This window comes from Rhinopithecus roxellana, chromosome 5 (assembly GCF_007565055.1).
Source record: "Rhinopithecus roxellana isolate Shanxi Qingling chromosome 5, ASM756505v1, whole genome shotgun sequence".
Lineage (NCBI taxonomy): Eukaryota > Metazoa > Chordata > Mammalia > Primates > Cercopithecidae > Rhinopithecus > Rhinopithecus roxellana.
The window spans coordinates 42,699,458-42,718,528 of record NC_044553.1 but is presented as its reverse complement, the minus strand read 5'-3'; the positions used below and the strand labels follow the sequence as shown (position 1 = coordinate 42,718,528).

Genomic DNA, 19,071 nt, shown 5'->3' with positions numbered 1-19,071 from the left:
ATCCCAGCTACTTGGGAGGCTGAGGCAGGAAAATCGCTTGAACTTGGGAGATGGAGGTTGCAGTGAGTGGAGATCACGCCACTGCACTCCAGCCTGGCTGACAGAGTGAGACTCTGTCTTAAAAAAAAAATTTCTTATCTCAGGTTCCCATTTTGACATCTTGAAATGACTAAGGAAGCTATAGTATGCATTATTTAAGATTTTTTATGGACCCATGACTGTTTTTTTGGATTTTCATAACTAGCATTTTTTTTTTATCATCAACAGTTCATGATTCCAAAGATTTCTCCACTTCTTTTATCACTTTTACTTAACTTTTATATATAGCGTATGGTTATATACCTTGTCTTTTGTTTTTGAAATGGAGTCTGGCTCTGTTGCCCAGGCTGGAGCACAGTGGTACGATCTTGGCTCACTGCAACCTCTGCCTCTCAGGTTCAAGCAATTCTCATGCCTCAGTCTCCTGAGTAGCTGGGACTATAGATGTGCACCACCACGCCTGGCTAATTTTTTGTATTTTTAGTAAAGACGGGGTTTCACCATATTGGCCAGGCTGGTCTCGAATTCCTGACCTCAAGTGATTCACCCGCCTTGGCCTCCCAAAGTGTTAGGATTACAGGCATGAGTCACCACATTCAGCCATATAGTTTGTCTTTTACTTAGTAATTGAACTGGTCAGCTGGTCAAAGATTCCTGCCTTTAGTATACTTAATTCCATCTTTTCTTTATTGTGTGATCACAGCTGTTGACCTTTTGATTTTATCATTTTCCTGAATTTAAAAAAATAATATAAAATTTGTGGCAATAGTTAAATATTCACTGAAATAATAAAACAGTTAAATAATGGCACACATGCTGCTGTATTGGTGTGTCAAAACAGAACAGTTGACCAGCAGGAAGCACCCCTATGCTGTACCTTGAAGCTTTTAATCTACTAATGTATGAAAGCTTGACTTTGGTATTTGGAAAGGTGATTTAGAGGAATTAATATATAAAATATGAAGATACGGGTTATATTAAGAGGATGGACCCTACAAAAGCCAGTATTCTGTTCCACAAACTGTTTTCTCTCTTCCCTCAGTAGCGTTGAGGGACTATGTTTTGTTTCATCCTTATTATAGCCATTATCAAGTAAAGTGGTGCTCACACATTTGGATGAATTAATATGAATGCATTACTGTAGTACTATGTACCTGTAGCAAACATCTACTTTGGTGAATAGCTGAAGGTGTATTCACTCTGTGCAATCTTAGACACTTCTTAGAAAAGAACTTTGATGATCCAGTAAGAACAAATAGTAACAAAAGGCAACCTATTGTTAGCTTAAGTTAGCGTAAATTAATTTAAAACTTGAAGGACATCTACCAAAAATTAGTGGTTTTCAAGTAGTAACCTTTTAAAAAATAATTAGCGGGGCTGTGTCAATTCGCTATGCTGTGTGTACAGGTATTATTCTGCTTTAGCTACCATAACAAAACGTTCTTTAACAGAAATTTATTTTCTCATAGATCAAGGTCTGGTAGGGTCTCTTTCTGGTTAGACTCTCTGCTCTTGGGGCCTTCTTGCTGTGTTCTCACATGGTGGAGAGAGAGCACACAAGGAAGCTCTTCTGTGTTTCTTATAAGGACACCAATCCTATGAGATCAGGGCCCCACCTTAATAACTTCATTTAACCTTGATTACTTCTATAGAGGCCAGACTATGTACAAATGTAGTCACACTGAGGGTTAGAGCTTCAACATAGGAATTTTGGAGGGAAACAAATGTTTAATCTCTAACACTGTGTAACAAACCATCCAAAAGTTAGTGGCTTAAAACAACAAACACTTATTTCTCAAACTTTTTTGTGTTGGTTGGATGATTCTTGTAATCTGAGGCTGGCTCAGTTGTGACTGGATGTTCTAGGGTGGCTTCACTCACGTGTCTAGAGCCTTGACTGAGAGAGCTGAAGCGTCTCCCCATGTGGTATCTCATCCTTCAGGAGCCTAGCCCAGGTTTCTTTGCTTGGTGGTCTTAAGAATCCTAGCATCAAGAGAGGGAAAGCCCCACTGCACAAGTGCTTTTAAAGCTTCTACTGTGTCATATTTGCTAATGTACCGTTAGCCACAGCAAGTCACATAGCCAAGCCCAGATTTAAGGATTGGAAAAATACACTGTATTTCTTCTTGGAAAGAAGGATTAAGTCACATTGCAAAGTAGTATGTATATAGGGATGGGAAAAATTCATGGCCATTTTATAGTTTACTCTGTTTAAATTTAAAAGATTAGGATTTAATTATAAAGGGGATTTGAGTCATCTAGCAAAAAAAGTTCAGAGATAGAACAATGATCAGATGTGGTTAAATCAACATTTGGACCCCATCTCTCTGCAGCATCTCTAGCACTGCCTTTTCTTTGTGCCTGCTTCGTTCTTGAGTTGATGATAGTGAGATGATCCACATCTGTACTTAATAGGGCCCGAAGGAAGATAAACCATCTGCTATTTTGACTCTCTTTGGCTCTCTTTTAAGCTCCATAAAATAATGGTTTCAGATATTGTGTGACAATATTAATAATGATAATTTTGTTGTTTTTTTTGTTTGTTTGTTTGTTTTGAGACAGGGTCTCATTCTGTTGCCCAAGCTGGAGTGCGGTGACTCGATCTTGGCTCACTGCAACCTCCGCCTTTCAGGTTCAAGTGATTGTCCTGCCTCAGCCTCCCCAGTAGCTGGCACTACAGACATGTGCCATCACGCCTGGCTAATTTTTGCATTTTTTGGTAGAGATGGAGTTTCACCATGTTGGCCAGGCTGGTCTTAAACTCCTGACCTCAGGTGATCTGCCTGCCTCAGCCTCCCGAAGTGCTGGGATTACAGGCATGAGCCACCACGCCCAGCTGAGTTTTATGTATGTTTACATGCACCTTTATTTCAAGTCATTGTTGTTTCAGATTTGGTTCACTACATCAGCTTCTCTGTATCTGTGTTGCACATCTATCATTCATTAACTAACAAACATTATTGAACACCGTGAAAGGTGCTGAGACAGAGCTGAACAAGCTAGTCTTCACTTTCACTTTACTCATAGTCTAAAGAGGGTAACAGACAAGAAAAATCAAAGGTTGTACCAAATATGCATAAGTGATCATTGGAGGATATAAAGAAAACACTGGTTTGCGACCAGCCTGGGCAACATGGCAAAACCCCATCTCTGCTAAAAATACAAAAAAATTAGCCAGGCATGGTGGTGTGCACCTGTAGTTCCAGCTACTTGGGAGGCTGAGGTAGGAGGATCACTTGAAACTGGGAGGTGAAAGTTGCATAAGCCAAGATACTCAAAGAAAAAAAAATAAAAACAAAAGAGAAAGAAAAAGAAAAAAAAACACTGGTACAAGATTGGTATTTCAGCCGGGCGCAGTGGCTCATGCCTGTAATCCCAGCCTGAGGTGGGCAGATCATGAGGTCTGGAGATCGAGACCATCCTGGCTAACACGGTGAGACCTCGTCTCTACTAAAAAAATACAAAAAATTAGCCAGGCGTGGTGGCGGGCAGCTGTAGTTCCAGCCACTCAGGGGGCTGAGGAGGAGAATGGCGTGGACCCAGGAGGTGGAACTTGCAGCGAGCTGAGATCACGCCACTGCACTCCAGCTTGGGTGACAGAGTGAGATTCCACCTCAAAAAAAAAAAAAAGAAGATTGGTATTTCCCCCTGAGAGTATGGTCAAGCTGAATCTTGGAGAATGAATCACGGTTAGGTTCCTGGTAGCAAGAGAAGGAAAACCCCATTGCAGAAGTGCTTTTAAAACCCCTGCTGTGTCATATTTCCTAATGTACCATTAGCCAAATCAAGTCATATAGCCAAGTCCAGATTTAAAGACTGGGAAAATAGGCCGGGCGCGGTGGCTCAAGCCTGTAATCCCAGCACTTTGGGAGGCCGAGACAGGCGGATCAGGAGGTCAGGAGATCGAGACCATCCTGGCTAACATGGTGAAACCCCGTCTCTACTAAAAAAAAAAAATACAAAAAACTAGCCGGGTGAGGTGGCAGGCACCTGTAATCCCAGCTACTCGGGAGGCTGAGGCAGGAGAATGGCGTAAACCCGGGAGGTGGAGCTTGCAGTGAGCTGAGATCTGGCCACTGCACTCCAGCCTGGGCGACAGAGCGAGACTTCGTCTCAAAAAAAAAAAAAAAAAAAAAGATTGGAAAAATAGATTATACTTCTTCTTGGAAAGTGAGGTATAATGGGAAAATGACATCACAGTTTGGATAAGTATATGAAAATAGGCCACACAAGGGAACATTTATTGGTCAGAAATAATATCCTAAGATTTTGAAAAAATTTCTCAAAGGTAATAGAGAACTGTCTTAAGAGATTTTCAACAAAAATGTAAAATTAGTTGGGTTTGTCTTTTAGAAAGCTCATTCTGGCTAATGAGTTTGAAGAGGTTGCAGGGAGGAGGCAGAGTTTTTGTAAAGATGGAGAAATTTTGAGCATACTTATATGTTGAAGAAGGAAGCTAGTAAAGAGGGGAAGGTTGATAATACAAGAGAGAAGATTGATGATGGAGCCGTTTTCTGGTGATATCGGGATATTTTATCTTTTTTGTTAATTAAAAAAAAAATTTTTTTTTTGGAGACAGGATCTGTTGTCTAGGTTGGAGTGCAGTTACAGCTCACTGCATTGACCTTCCAGGCTCAAGAGATCCTCCCATCTCAGCTTCCCAAGTAGCTGGGACTATAGGCATATGCCACCATGCTCTGCTAATATTTTGTAATTTTTTAGAGATGGAATCTCACTATGTTGCCCAGAAGGAACAAAGAATAGATATCTAAGGATCTGGAAAATTCTTAAGCACACAGATAATTAAAGGAATTTTTACTTTGCTTGGAAAAGAACCAGGGTTGGCCGGGCATGGTGGCTCATGCCTGTAATTCCAGCACTTTGGAAGGCCGAGGCGGGCAGATCACCTGAGGTCAGGAGTTCGATTTCAGCCTGGTCAATATGGTGAAACCCTGTCTCTACTAAAAATACACAAATTAGCCAGGTGTAGTGGCAGCTACCTGTCATCCCAGCTACTCTGGAGGCTGAGTCAGGAGAATTGCTTGAACCCAGGAAGCGGAGGTTGCAGTGAGCCGAGATCACGCCATTGCACTCCAGCCTGGGTGACAAAGAGTGAAATTTCATCTCAAAAAAGAAAAACAAAAACCAACCAACCAAACAAACAAAAACAAGAGGCAGGGTCATCGACAGAAAGGGAGAGATTGAGGTAGAGGTATAGGGATGTGAGGTGATTAGTGGAAGCTTGGAATACTGATGCCAGACTAATCTTCCAAAATGTGCTTTTTTTCCTCTTTGGTAATCTTGGCTGCTACTGCCTGCTTTCCTTCTTCACTATTTTGTTCTGTAGGTTACCAACTTCTATCTTGATTTTTTTTTTATCACTTCTTGTTTTTGTTTTGTTTTCCACTCCAGTGGAACTCTTTTTTCTGACTGATCTTTTAAACTGGATAGGTCAAATTTGAAGTGCATTTTTCTGCTGTGGTTTCTTAAAGTTGAAACCCAGAAACCTTAATCTTCGAAAGAGCTTTGCCTGATCATGCAGATAAGGTATGAGTTGCTAGTTGTCTAGGTAATGCCATAGGACCTCAAAATGATCCTTATCAGTGAATGCACATGCCGTGTTTATCACGGGCATGTATAACTAATGTACAAAAAGACCACAATGAACTGCTTTGCCATTTTATTCTATTTTATTTGTTATTTTATTTTATTTTTTATTTTTTTGAGACAGAGTCTCACTCTTGTCACCCAGGCTGGAGTGCAGTGGCTTGATCTCAGTTCACTGCAACCTCCACCTCCCAGATTCAAGCGATTCTCCTGCCTCAGCCTCCCGAGTAACTGGAATTACAGGCGTCTGCCACCACGCCTGGCTAATTTTTGTATTTTTGTAGAGACGGGGTTTCACCGTGTTGACCAGGCTGGTCTCAAACTCCTGACCTCAGGTGATCCACTCGCCTCGGCCTCCCAAAGTGCTAGGATTACATACATAATACATACATATTTACATATATTTTTAAATATTGTTAAAATTTATTTTTCTTTTTTTTTATTGTTATACTTTAAGTTCTAGGGTACGTGTGCACAACGTGCAGCTTTGTTACATATGTATACACGTGCCATGTTGGTGTGCTGCACCCGTTAACTCGTCATTTACATGAGGTATATCTCCTAATACTATCCCTTCCCCCTCCCCCCACCCCACGATAGGCCCCAGTGTGTGATGTTCCCCATCCTGTGTTCGAGTGTTCTCGTTGTTCAATTCCTACCTGTGAGTGAGAACATGTGGTGTTTGGTTTTCTGTCCTTGTGATAGTTTGCTGAGAATGATGGTTTCCAGCTTCATCCATGTCCCTACAAAGGACATGAACTCATCGTTTTATGGCTGCATAGTATTCCATGGTGTATATGTGCCACATTTCTTAATCCATTCTATCATTGATGGGCATTTGGGTTGGTTCCAAGTCTTTGCTATTGTGTATAGTACTGCAATAAACATATGTGTGCATGTAAAGATAGCAGCATGATTTATAATCTTTTGGGTATACACCCAGTAATGGGATGGCTGGGTCAAATGGTGTTTCTGGTTCTAGAGCCTTGAGGAATCACCATACTGTCTTCCACAATGGTTGAACTAGTTTACAGTCCCACCAACAGTGTAAAAGCGTTCCTATTTCTCCACATCCTCTCCAGCACCTGTTGTTTCCTGACTTTTTAATGATCGCCATTCTAACTGGTGTGAGATGGTGTCTCATTGTGGTTTTGACTTGCATTTCTCTGATGGCCAGTGATGATGAGCATTTTTTCATGTGTCTGTTGGCTGCATAAATGTCTTCTTTTGAGAAATGTCTGTTCATATCCTTTGCCCACTTTTTGATGGGGTTGTTTGATGTTTTTCTTGTAAATTTGTTTAAGTTCTTTGTAGATTCTGGATATTAGCCCTTTGTCAGATGGGTAGATTGTAAAAATTTTCTCCCATTCTGTAGGTTGCCTGTTCACTCTGATGGTAGTTTCTTTTGCTGTGCAGAAGCTCTTTAGTTTAATTAGATCCCATTTTTCTATTTTGGCTTTTGTTGCTTTTAGTGTTTTAGTCATAAAGTCCTAGCCCATGCCTATGTCCTGAATGGTATTGCCTAGGTTTTATTCTAGGGTTTTTATGGTTTTAGGTTTAACATTTAAGTCTTTAATCCATCTTGAATTAATTTTTGTATAAGGTATAAGGAAGGGATCCAGTTTCAGCTTTCTACATATGGTTAGCCAGTTTTCCCAGCACCATTTATTAAATAGGGAATCCTTTCCCCATTTCTTGTTTTTCTCAGGTTTGTCAAAGATCAGATGGTTGTAGATGTGTGATATTATTTCTGAGGGCTCTGTTCTGTTCCAGTGTTCTATATCTCTGTTTTGGTACCCGTAACATGCTGTTTTGGTTGCTGAAGCCTTGTAGTATAGTTTGAAGTTAGGTAGCGTGACACCTCCAGCTTTGTTCTTTTTGTTTAGGATTGTCTTGGCAATGTGGGCTCTCTTTTGGTTCCATGTGAACTTTAAAGTAGTTTTTTCCAATTCTGTGGAGAAAGTCATTGGCAGATTGATGGGGATGGCATTGAATCTGTAAATTACCTTGGGCAGTATGGCCATTTTCATGATATTGATTCTTCCTATCTATGAGCATGGAATGTTTTCCCATTTGTTTGTGTTCTCTTTTATTTCGTTGAGCAGTGATTTGTGGTTCTCCTTGAAGAGGTCCTTCACATCCCTTGTAAGTTGGATTCCTAGGTATTTTATTCTCTTTGAATCAATTGTGAATGGGAGTTCACTCATGATTTGGCTCTCTGTCTGTTATTGGTGTATAGGAATGCTTGTGATTTTTACACATTGATTTTGTATCCTGAGACTTTGCTGAAGTTGCTTATCAGCTTAAGGAGATTTTGGGCTGAGACGATGGGGTTTTCTAAATATACAATCATGTCATCTGCAAACAGAGACAATTTGACTTCCACTTTTCCTAATTGAATACCCTTTATTTCTTTCTCCTGCCTGATTGCCCTGGCCAGAACTTCCAACACTACGTTGAGTAGGAGTGGTGAGAGAGGGCATCCCTGTCTTGTGCCCGTTTTCAAAGGGAATGCTTCTAGTTTTTGCCAATTCAGTATGATATCATCTGTGGATTTGTCATAAATAGCTCTTAGTATTTTCAGATACATCTCATGAATACCTAGTTTATTGAGAGTTTTTAGCATGAAGGGCTGTTGAATTTTGTTGAAGGCCTTTTCTGCATCTATTGAGATAATCATGTGGTTTTTGTCTTTGGTTCTGTTTATGTGATGGATTATGTTTTTTGATTTGCGTATGTTGAATCAGCCTTGCATCCCAGGGATGAAGCCAACTTGATTGTGGTGGATAGGCTTTTTGATGTGCTGCTGGATTCAGTTTGCCAGTATTTTATTGAGGATTTTTGCATAGATGTTCATCAGGGATATTGGTCTAAAATTCTCTTTTTTCGTTGTGTCTCTACCAGGCTTTGGTATCAGGATGATGCTGACCTCATAAAATGAGTTAGGGAGGACTCCCTCTTTTTCTGTTGATTGGAGTAGTCTCAGAAGGAATGATACCAGCTCTTCTCTGTACCTCTGGCAGAATTTGACTGTGAATCCTTCTGGTCCTGGACTTTTTTTTGGTTGGTAGGCTTTTAATTATTGCCTCAATGTCAGAGCCTGCCATTGGTCTTTTCAGGGATTCAACTTCTTCCTGGTTTAGTCTTGGCAGGGTGTATTTGTCCAGGAATTTATCCATTTCTTCTAGATTTTCTAGTTTATTTGCATAGAGGTGTTCATAGTATTCTCTGATGGTAGTTTGCGTTTCTGTGGGATCAGTGGTGATATTTCCTTTATCATTTTTTATTGCATCTATTTGATTGTTCTCTCTTTTCTTCTTTATTAGTCTTGCTAGTGGTCTATCAATTTTGTTGATCTTTTCAAAACACCAGCTCCTGGATTCATTGATTTTTTTTGAAGAGTTTTTTGTGTCTCTATCTCCCTCAGTTCTGCTCTGATCTTAGTTATTTCTTGCCTTCTGCGAGCTTTTGAATGTGTTTGCTCTTGCGTCTCTAGTTCTTTTAATTGTGATCTTAGGGTGTCGATTTTAGATCTTTCCTGCTTTCTCTTGTGGGCATTTAGTGCTATAAATTTCCCTCTACACATTGCTTTAAATGTGTCCCACAGATTCTAGTATGTTGTGTCTTTGTTCTCATTGGGTACAAAGTACATCTTTATTTCTGCGTTCATTTAGTTATGTGCCCAGTAGTCATTCAGGAGCAGGTTATTCAGTTTCCCTGTAATTGAGCAGTTTTGAGTGAGGTTTTTAATGCTGAGTCTAGTTTGGTTGCACTGTGGTCTGAGAGACAGTTTGTGGTAATTTCTGTTGTTTTACATTTGCTGAGGAGTGCTTTACTTCCAACTATGTGGTCAATTTTGGAATAAGTGCAATGTGGTGCTGAGAAGAATGTATATTCTGTTGATTTGGGGTGGAGAGTTCTGTGGATGTCTATTAGGTCCTCTTAGTGCAGAGCTGAGTTCAGTTCCTGGATATCCTTTTAACTTTCTGTCTTGTTGATCTGTCTGATGTTGAGAGTGGGGTGTTAAAAGTCTCCCATTATTATTGTATGGGAGTCTAAGTCTCTTTGTAGGTCTCTAAGGACTTGCTTTATGAATCTGGGTGCTCCTGTATTGGGTGAATATATATTTAGGATAGTTAGCTCTTCTTGTTGAATTGATCCCTTTACCATTATGTAATGGCCTTCTTTGTCTCTTTTGATCTTTGTTGGTTTAAAGTCTGTTTTATCAGAGACTAGGATTGCAACCCCTGCTTTTTTTTTTGTTTTCCATTTGCGTGGTAGATCTTCCTCCATCCCTTTATTTTGAGCTTATGTGTGTCTCTGCATGTGAGATGGATCTCCTAAATACAGACACTGATGGGTCTTGAGTCTTTATCCAATGTGCCAGTCTGTGTCTTTTAATTGGAGCATTTAGTCCTTTTACATTTAAGGTTAATATTGTTATTTGTGAATTTGATCCTGTCATTATGATGTTAGCTGGTTATTTTGCTCGTTAGTTGATGCAGTTTCTTCTTAGCATCGATGGTCTTTACATTTTGTAATGTTTTTGCAGTGGCTGGTACCGGTTGTTCTTTTCCATGTTTAGTGCTTCCTTCAGGAGCTCTTGTATGGCAGGCCTAGTGGTGACAAAATCTCTCAGCATTTGCTTGCCTGTAAGGGGTTTTATTTCTCCTTCACTTATGAAGCTTAGTTTGGCTGGATGTGAAATTCTGGGTTGAAAATTCTTTTTTTTTTTTTTTTTTTTTTTTTTTGAGACGGAGTCTCGCTTTGTCGCCCAGGCTGGAGTGCAGTGGCCGGATCTCAGCTCACTGCAAGCTCCGCCTCCTGGGTTCACGCCATTCTCCTGCCTCAGCCTCCCAAGTAGCTGGGACTACAGGCGCCCACCAGGTCGCCCGGCTAGTTTTTTGTATTTTTAGTAGAGACGGGGTTTCACCATGTTAGCCAGGATGGTCTTGATCTCCTGACCTCGTGATCCGCCCGTCTCGGCCTCCCAAAGTGCTGGGATTACAGGCTTGAGCCACCGCGCCCAGCCGAAAATTCTTTTCTTTAAGAATGTTGAATATTGGCCCCCACTCTTTTCTGGCTTGTAGAGTTTCTTCCAAGAGATCTGCTGTTAGTCTGATGGGCTTCCGTTTGTGGGTAACCCGACCTTTCTCTCTGGCTGCCCTTAATATTTTTTCCTTCATTTCAACTTTGGTGAATCTGACAATTATGTGTCTTGGAGTTGCTCTTCTTGAGGAGTATCTTTGTGGCGTTCTCTGTATTTCCTGAATTTGAATGTTGACCTGCCTTACTAGGTTGGGGAAGTTCTCTTGGATGATATCCTGAAGAGTGTTTTCCAATTTGGTTCCATTCTCCCTGTCACTTTCAGGTACACCAGTCAGACGTAGATTTGGTCTTTTCACATAGTCCCATATTTCTTGGAGGCTTTGTTTGTTTCTTTTTACTCTTTTCTCTCTAAGCTTCTCTTCTCGCTTCATTTCATTACTTTGATCTTCAGTCACTGATACCGTTTCTTCCACTTGATCGAATCGGCTACTGAAGCTTGTGCATGCATCACGTAGTTCTCATGCGGTGGTTTTCAGCTCCATCAGGTCTTCTCTACCCCTTGCTGCCACCCTGAAGTTCGATCTCAGACTGCTGTGCTAGCTGTGCTAGCTGTGAGCGAGGCTTCGTGGGCGTGGGACCCTCCGAGCCAGACACAAGATACAATCTCCTGGTGTGCCACTTGTTAAGAAGCCATTGGAAAAGTGCAATATTAGAGTGGGAGTGTCCCAATTTTCCAGGTACTGTCTATCACGGCTTCCCTTGGCTAGGAAAGGGAATTTCCCCGACCCCTTGCGCTTCCCAGGTGAGGCGATGCCCCGCTCTGCTTCAGCGCACACTCCGTGGCCTGCACCCACTGTCTGACAAGCCCAGTGAGATGAGCCTAGTACTTCAGTTGGAAATGCAGAAATCACCCGTCTTCTGCGTTGCTCATGCTGGGAGCTGTAGACTGGAGTTGTTCCTATTCGGCCATCTTGAAACCTCCTAAAATTTATTTTTCAGTTGTTGTTCTATGTTCCTTTAACTGATCACAATCTACTTCAGGTTAATACTGACTCAGTTCCAGTAAAATATAGCAACTTGCTCTAATATAACTCCATTTTCTACTCCTACCTTTGTGCTATTAGTGCCATTCAGGTGTATGTATATGCATATATACTTGTTGTAATCCCAACAATATGTGTTATGATTTTACATTAAAAATCATTGTTTCTTAAAAAATCTTAGGTTTTTATTTTTTATTTTTATTTTTTTTTGAGACAGAGTCTCGTTCTCGCCCGGGCTGGAGTGCAGTGGCCGGATCTCAGCTCACTGCAAGCTCTGCCTCCCGGGTTTACGCCATTCTCCTGCCTCAGCCTCCGGAGTAGCTGGGACTACAGGCGCCCGCCACCTCGCCCGGCTAGTTTTTTGTATTTTTTTAGAAGAGACGGGGTTTCACCGTGTTAGCCAGGATGGTCTCGATCTCCTGACCTCGTGATCCGCCCGTCTCGGCCTCCCAAAGTGCTGGGATTACAGGCTTGAGCCACCGCGCCCGGCCTTCTTAGGTTTTTAAATAAATGAAGAGTAGAAAGCAAAAATATATATATATTGTATTTTTAAAAAGTTTATTTTCTAATTGTGATAAAATATACCTAACATAAAATTTACCATCTTTAAGTATATAGTTCAGTGGCATTAAGTGTGTTGGCAACCATCACTACTGGCCATCTCCAGAACTCTTTTCTTTTCTTTTTTTTTTTGAGTTGGAGTCTCGCTGTGTCGCCCAGGCTGGAGTGCAGTGGCACGATCTCAGCTCACTGCAACCTCCGCCTCCCAGGTTCAAGTAATTCTCCTGCCTCAGCCTCCCGAGTAGCTGGGATTACAGGCACGTGCCAACACGCCCAGCTAATTTTTTGTATTTTTAGTAGAGACGGGGTTTCACCAAGTTGGCCAGGTTGGTCTTTTAACTCCTGACCTCAGGTGATCCGCCTGCCTTGGCCTCCCAAAGTGCTGGGATTACAGGCGTGAGCCACTGTGCCCAGCCCTCCAGAACTCTTTTCATCTTGCACAATTAAAACTCTGTACCCATTAAACAATAACTCTTTATTCCCCATCCTCCCAGCCCTTGACAGCCACCATTCTACTTTTTGTTTCTATGAATTTGACTATTTTAGGTACTTCATGTAAGTGGAATTACACAGTGTTTGTCCTTTTGTGACCGTTTTATATTTTTTTTTTTAGCATACTTTGTCTTCAAGGTTCATCCTTGTTTTAGCTTGTGTCAAAATTTCCTTCCTTTTTAAGGCTGAATCATGTTCTATTAATATATATAGACCACATTAAAAAAATCTGTTTGTATTGTCTTTTATGCTTACCCACATATTCACCATTTCCCATACTCTTCATTCTTTGTTGTAGATACGAATTAGTTAATATCTGGTATCATTTTCCTTTCAGCCTGAAGATCTCTTTTTAGTGTACCTTTGTTTTCTTTTCTCTTTTAAGAGATAAGGTCTCACTCTGCTGTCCGGGTTAGAGTACAGTGGTACAGTCATAGCTCACTGTAACTTCAAACTTCTGGTCTCAAGCAGTTTTCCTGCCTCAGTCTCCTGAGTAGTTGGGACTCCATGCACATGCCACCATGTCTGTCTAGTAAAGATGGGGATACTTGGCCGGGCGCGGTGGCTCAAGCCTGTAATCCCAGCACTTTGGGAGGCCGAGACGGGCGGATCACGAGGTCAGGAGATCGAGACCATCCTGGCTAACATGGTGAAACCCCATCTCTACTAAAAAATACAAAAAAAAAAAAAAGCTAGCTGGGAGAGGTGGCGGGCGCCTGTAGTCCCAGCTACTCGGGAAGCTGAGGCAGGAGAATGGTGTAAACCCGGGAGGCGGAGCTTGCAGTGAGCTGAGATCCGGCCACTGTACCCCAGCCTGGGCAACAGAGCGAGACTCCGTCTCAATAAAGAAAAAAAAAAAAGATGGGGATACTCTGTGTTACCCAGGCTGGTCTTGAACTCCTGGCCTCAAGCAATTCTCCTGCCTTGGCATCCCAAATCACACCTGGGATTGCAGGTGTGAACCACCTCCCCATGCCTGGCCCTTTTTAAAAAAAGTGTATCTTATAGAGCAGGTCTATTAGCAACATATTCCCTCTGTTTTCATTTGTCTTGGAATGTATTTTGCTTTCACTTGTGAAGAATAGTTTTGGTAAATATAAATGTTGTAGTTTATAGTTTTGTTTTTTTCTGTCGGTACTTTGAAAATGGATTGTCTTCTATCCATTGTTTCATGAGAGAGCCTTAAAAGGTTGTGATAGACTCACCATGCATCCGTAGCTCTCTCATTTACATGATCTTTCCACTAAATTTCTGACTACTTAGGCACTTATCCTAACCAGGACCTCAACCTCAGAACAACTGCAAATTTTTCCTCTTTATTCCCAACCAAGCCTACCACTTTTTTTTTTTTTTTTTTTTTTGAGACGGAGTCTCGCTCTGTTGCCCAGGCTGGAGTGCAGTGGCCGGATCTCAGCTCACTGCAAGCTCCGCCTCCTGGGTTCACGCCATTCTCCTGCCTCAGCCTCCCGAGTAGCTGGGACTACAGGCGCCCGCCACCTCGCCCGGCTAGTTTTTTGTATTTTTAGTAGAGACGGGGTTTCACCATGTTAGCCAGGATGGTCTTGATCTCCTGACCTCGTGATCCGCCCGTCTCGGCCTCCCAAAGTGCTGGGATTACAGGCTTGAGCCACCGCGCCCAGCCCTAGCCTACCACTTTTATCCACCAACGCTACAGGTTTTCACTGCCCTACCCAGAAATGAGCGCACCCTTTGTAGCAAGAAGCTGCTAGGTTCTTTTTGGTAGTTTCATGTTGGTATGGGTTGAGCATTTATAATAAAAAAATACAAAATCTGAAATGCCCCAAAATTTGTAACTTTTGAGCACCAACACAATGCTCAAAGGAAGTGCTCACTGGAGCATTTTGGGTTTCAGATTTTCGGAGTAAGGATGCTCAACCAGTATGTATTCTGCAGTATTCCAAAATCTGAAAAAAATCCAAAATCTGAAACACTTCTAGTTCCAAGCATTTTGGACAAGGGATACTCAGTCTGTAAAATTGTCAGGCTCATCATCCTAGTTGGAAGGGGGTGTTAGGAGCAACCTCAGGCCGAAGGGCACAGCTTCTTACTGTTCATACGTATAACTTTAGCAGTTTTCTAGACTAAAGACTTCTTTGTAGTCTTCTTTTGGTTAATTTCCAGTCCCCTGAAATGGTTGTTTTTGTTAATTTTATCCAGTTTTATCCTTAATATTTGTGGAGGGGAATTGCCAGCCTCTTCATGTTGCCACAAAATCTGCACATTGTCTTTGCAGATGAATTTTATATTTACTTATCCAGTTTCCTAAGAAGTCCTCTTGGTGTTTTGGTTGAATTTACATTGACTTTGTAAATTTGCAGAGCATCAACATATTTATAATATTGAGATTTCCCTCCAGGAACATGGCATTTATCTCTATTTATTTGGATTTACTTTACATCTCTCAGCAAAATTATTTAACATCCATATATGACTTGCTTTTATATTTTTTGTTTGTTTATTTTGTGTTTGAGACAAAGTCTCTCTCTGTAGCCCAGGCTGGAGTGCAGTGGTGTGATCTTGGCTCACTCACTGCAACGTCCACCTCCTAGGTTCAAGCAATTCTCCTTCCTCAGCCTCTAGAGTAGCTGGGATTACAGGTGCGTGCCACTGCACCTGCCTAATTTTTTGTATTTTTAGCAGAGACGGGATTTCACCACGTTGGCCAGGCTGGTCTTGAACTCCCAACTTCAGGTAATCCGCCCACCTCAGCCTCCCAAAATGCTAGAATTACAGACGTGAACCACCACGCCTGGCCTTATGACCTGCTTATATTTTGCTAAACTTATTCATTTATGTTTTTCTGGTGATTGCTGATGAAATTAATGTTTCCATTGTAGTTTCTAATTATTTATTGCCAGTTTGTAGGAAAGTAAGTTTGTTTTTATAAATTTGTATAAGTTGATCTTTTTTTTTCTTTTGAGATGGAGCCTCATGCTGTCGCCCAGGCTGGAGTGCAGTGGCGTAATCTTGGCTCACTGCAACCTCCACCTCCTGGGTTCAAGCGATTCTTCTGCCTCAGCCTCCTGATTTGCTGGGACTACAGGAATGCACCACTACGCCTGCCTAATTTTTATATTTTTAGTAGATACAGGGTTTCACCATGTTGGCCAGGCCGGTTTCAAACTCCTGACCTTGTGATCCGCCCACCTCAGCCTCCCAAAGTGTTGGGATTACAGGCATGAGCCACTGTGTCTGGCTAGTTGATCTTATATGTGACTGCTGTGCTGAACTTACTTTGGTTTGTCACTTTATTATTTTGGTTATTTTAAGTAGTGTACTATTATTTACAAATGGTGGCAATTCTATCTCCTTGTAATCTATATTTGTATTTCTTATTTTTAAAATTTTATCATTTAGGTTCTGACCTCTAGGAAAATAGTAAAACATTAGGTATACTTGCCTTAGTGATTTTGCTGGAAATATTTCTAATATTTCTTTTATTTTTTATTTTTATTTTTGAGACAGAGTCTTGCCCTGTCACCCAGGCTGGAGTGCAGTGGCATGATCTCGGCTTACTGCAGCCTCCACCTCCCAGGTTCAAGAGATTCTCCTGCCTCAGCTTCCTGAGTAGCTGGGACTACAGTTGTGTGCCACCATGCCAGCTAATTTTTGTATTTTTAGTACAGATGGGAATTTTGCCATTTTGGCCAGGCTGGTCTCGAACTCCTGACCTCAGGTGATCCACCTGCCTCAGCCTCCCAAAGTGCTGGGATTACAGGCGTGAGCCACTGCGCCTGGCTATTTCTAATATTTCAACATGAAATATAACGTAGTCTTGGTCCTTCTATCCAGCTTATAAATTTTTATTTCTTATTTTTATTCCCAATATCAGCTGACATTTTGGCATACACTGACATCATATTGTTTTTCTCTGTTGATTTCCTAATACCTTAAGTAAGAAAGACCCTATTTGATCAAGGTATATTATAATTTTAATATTTTCCTAGGTTAAGTTAGCCCTATTTCATCAACATCAAGGTGTATTATAATTTTAATATTTTCCTAGGTTAAGTTTGCATATATACATATTTTTGGTTGTTTTTTTTTTTTTTTTTTTTTTGAGATGGACTCTCACTCTGTTGCCCAGGCTGGAGTGCAGTGGTGCAGTCTTGGCTCACTGCAACCTCTGCCTCTTGGGTTTAAGCGATTCTTGTGCCTCAGCCTCCTGAATAGCTGGGATTACAGGTGTGTGCTACCACACCTGGCTAATTTTTGTATTTTTAGTAGAGATGGGGTATCACCATTTTGGCCAGGCGTGTTTCTAATTCCTGACCTCAAGTGATTCGCCTAACTCGGCTTCCCAAAGTGTTGGGATTACAGGCGTGAGCCTCCGCAATGGGCTGTTTGCTAATATTTTATTTATAATTTTTGCATGTAATTCACAAGTGGGATTGGCTTAAAAAGAACAATGCCTTGTTGACCATTCATTCATTCTAGATTAAAAGAATTACACGTTTCCTCTTTTTCAAAAATTTGGTTTAGGAACTATTCATTATTCTCCTATTAGTTGTATTTGCTGTCTGTATTAAACTAATAGCCTGTAGTAAATGGCATCCTTTTTTGAACAGTACAAACACCTAAAACCCAATTTCTTTATTTTATGTTATTATTATTTTTTTTTTTTGAGAAGGAGTCTCACTGTGTCGCCCAGGCTAGAGTGCAGTGGGGCGGTCGTGGCTCACTGCAACCTCTGCCTCCGAGGTTCAAGTGATTCTCCTGCCTCAGCCTCCCAAGTAGCTGGAATTACAGGTGTGTGCTACCTAATTTTTGTATTATTAGTATAGATGGGGTTTCACCATGTTGGCCAGGTTGTTCCTGAACTCCTGACCTCAAGTGATCAACCTGGCTGGGCCTCCCAAAGTGCTAGGATTTCATGCATGAGTCACTGCCCCCGGCCATCCAGTTCCTTTATGTACAATGATTATTATTTTAGCCTTCTGAATTTTTCTGTTACTGCAGATTCCTTCGTTGTGTCTTCCCTGTATTAGATGATTTTTCTTTAAAAGACCTTCAAGGATTGTTTAACATTTGTCAGTGTCTGTGTTAAATTGTGTCTTTCCTGTATTAGATGATTTTTATTTAAAATATCTTTAAGGGCTGGGTGCGGTGGCTCACACCTGTAATCCCAGCACTTTGGGAGGTTGAGGCGGGTGGATCATTTGAAGTCAGGAGTTCGACACCAGCCTGGCCAACATGGTGAAACCCCGTCTCTACTAAAAGTATAAAAATTAGACGGGTGTGGTGGTACATGCCTGTAATTCCAGCTACTCAGGAGCCTGAGGCAGGAGAATTGTTGGAACCCGAGAGGCAGAGGTTGCAGTGAGTGAAGATCGCGCTATTGCACTCCAGCCTGGGTGACAGAGCCAGACTCCATCTCAAAATAAATAAATAAATAAATAAACAAACAAATAAATAAATAAATAAATAAATAATAAAATATCTTTAAGAACTGTTTGGGCCGGGTGCGGTGGCTCCGACCTGTAATCCCAGCACTTTGGGAGGCCAAGGTGGGCGGATCACGAGGTCAGGAGATTGAGACCATCCTGGCTAACACAGTGAAACCCCAGCTCTACTAAAAATTCAAAAAATTAGCCAGGCGTAGTGGTGGGCGCCTGTAGTCCCAACTGCTCAGGAGGCTGAGGCAGGAGAATGACGTGAACCCGGAAGGCGGAGCGTACAGTGAGCAGAGATCACGCCATTGCACTCCACTCTGGGCGACAGTAAGACTCTGTCTCAAAAAAAAAAAAAAAAAAGAAACATGGGAGACCTGGACTTATGATTGGTACCTATGTGGGGACTGTCTTGTGGAATTGAGCCTGTAACCTGTGGGATCTAATGCTAGCTCCAGATAGATAATGTCAGAACTGAATTAGAGGACACATAGCTGGTGTTAGAGAATTGGTAAGCACAGGAAAGCCCCACAAATTTGGTGACTGGAAGTGAACTATGGAGTGTTGTGAGGGTATATAACAGGCGTAAACAGTTTGTTTTTTCTCTGTACACTTTGTTTTTTTTTTGAGGCGGAGTCTGGCTCTGTCGCCTAGGCTGGAGTGCAGTGGTCGGATCTCAGCTCACTGCAAGCTCCGCCTCCCGGGTTTATGCCATTCTCCTGCCTCAGCCTCCAGAGTAGCTGGGACTACAGGCGCCCGCCACTTCGCCTGGCTAGTTTTTTTTTGTATTTTTTAGTAGAGACGGGGTTTCACTGTGTTAGCCAGGATGGTCTCGATCTCCTGACCTCATGATCCGCCCGTCTCGGCCT

General features: G+C 41.7%; 1 protein-coding gene across 3 annotated transcripts in view; it reads left to right on the top strand.

The window, feature by feature from the left end:
- DNAAF4 (dynein axonemal assembly factor 4) overlaps window positions 1–19,071 on the top strand; it is an 81,191-nt gene that overhangs the window by 15,634 nt on the left and 46,486 nt on the right. The window lies entirely within an intron of this gene.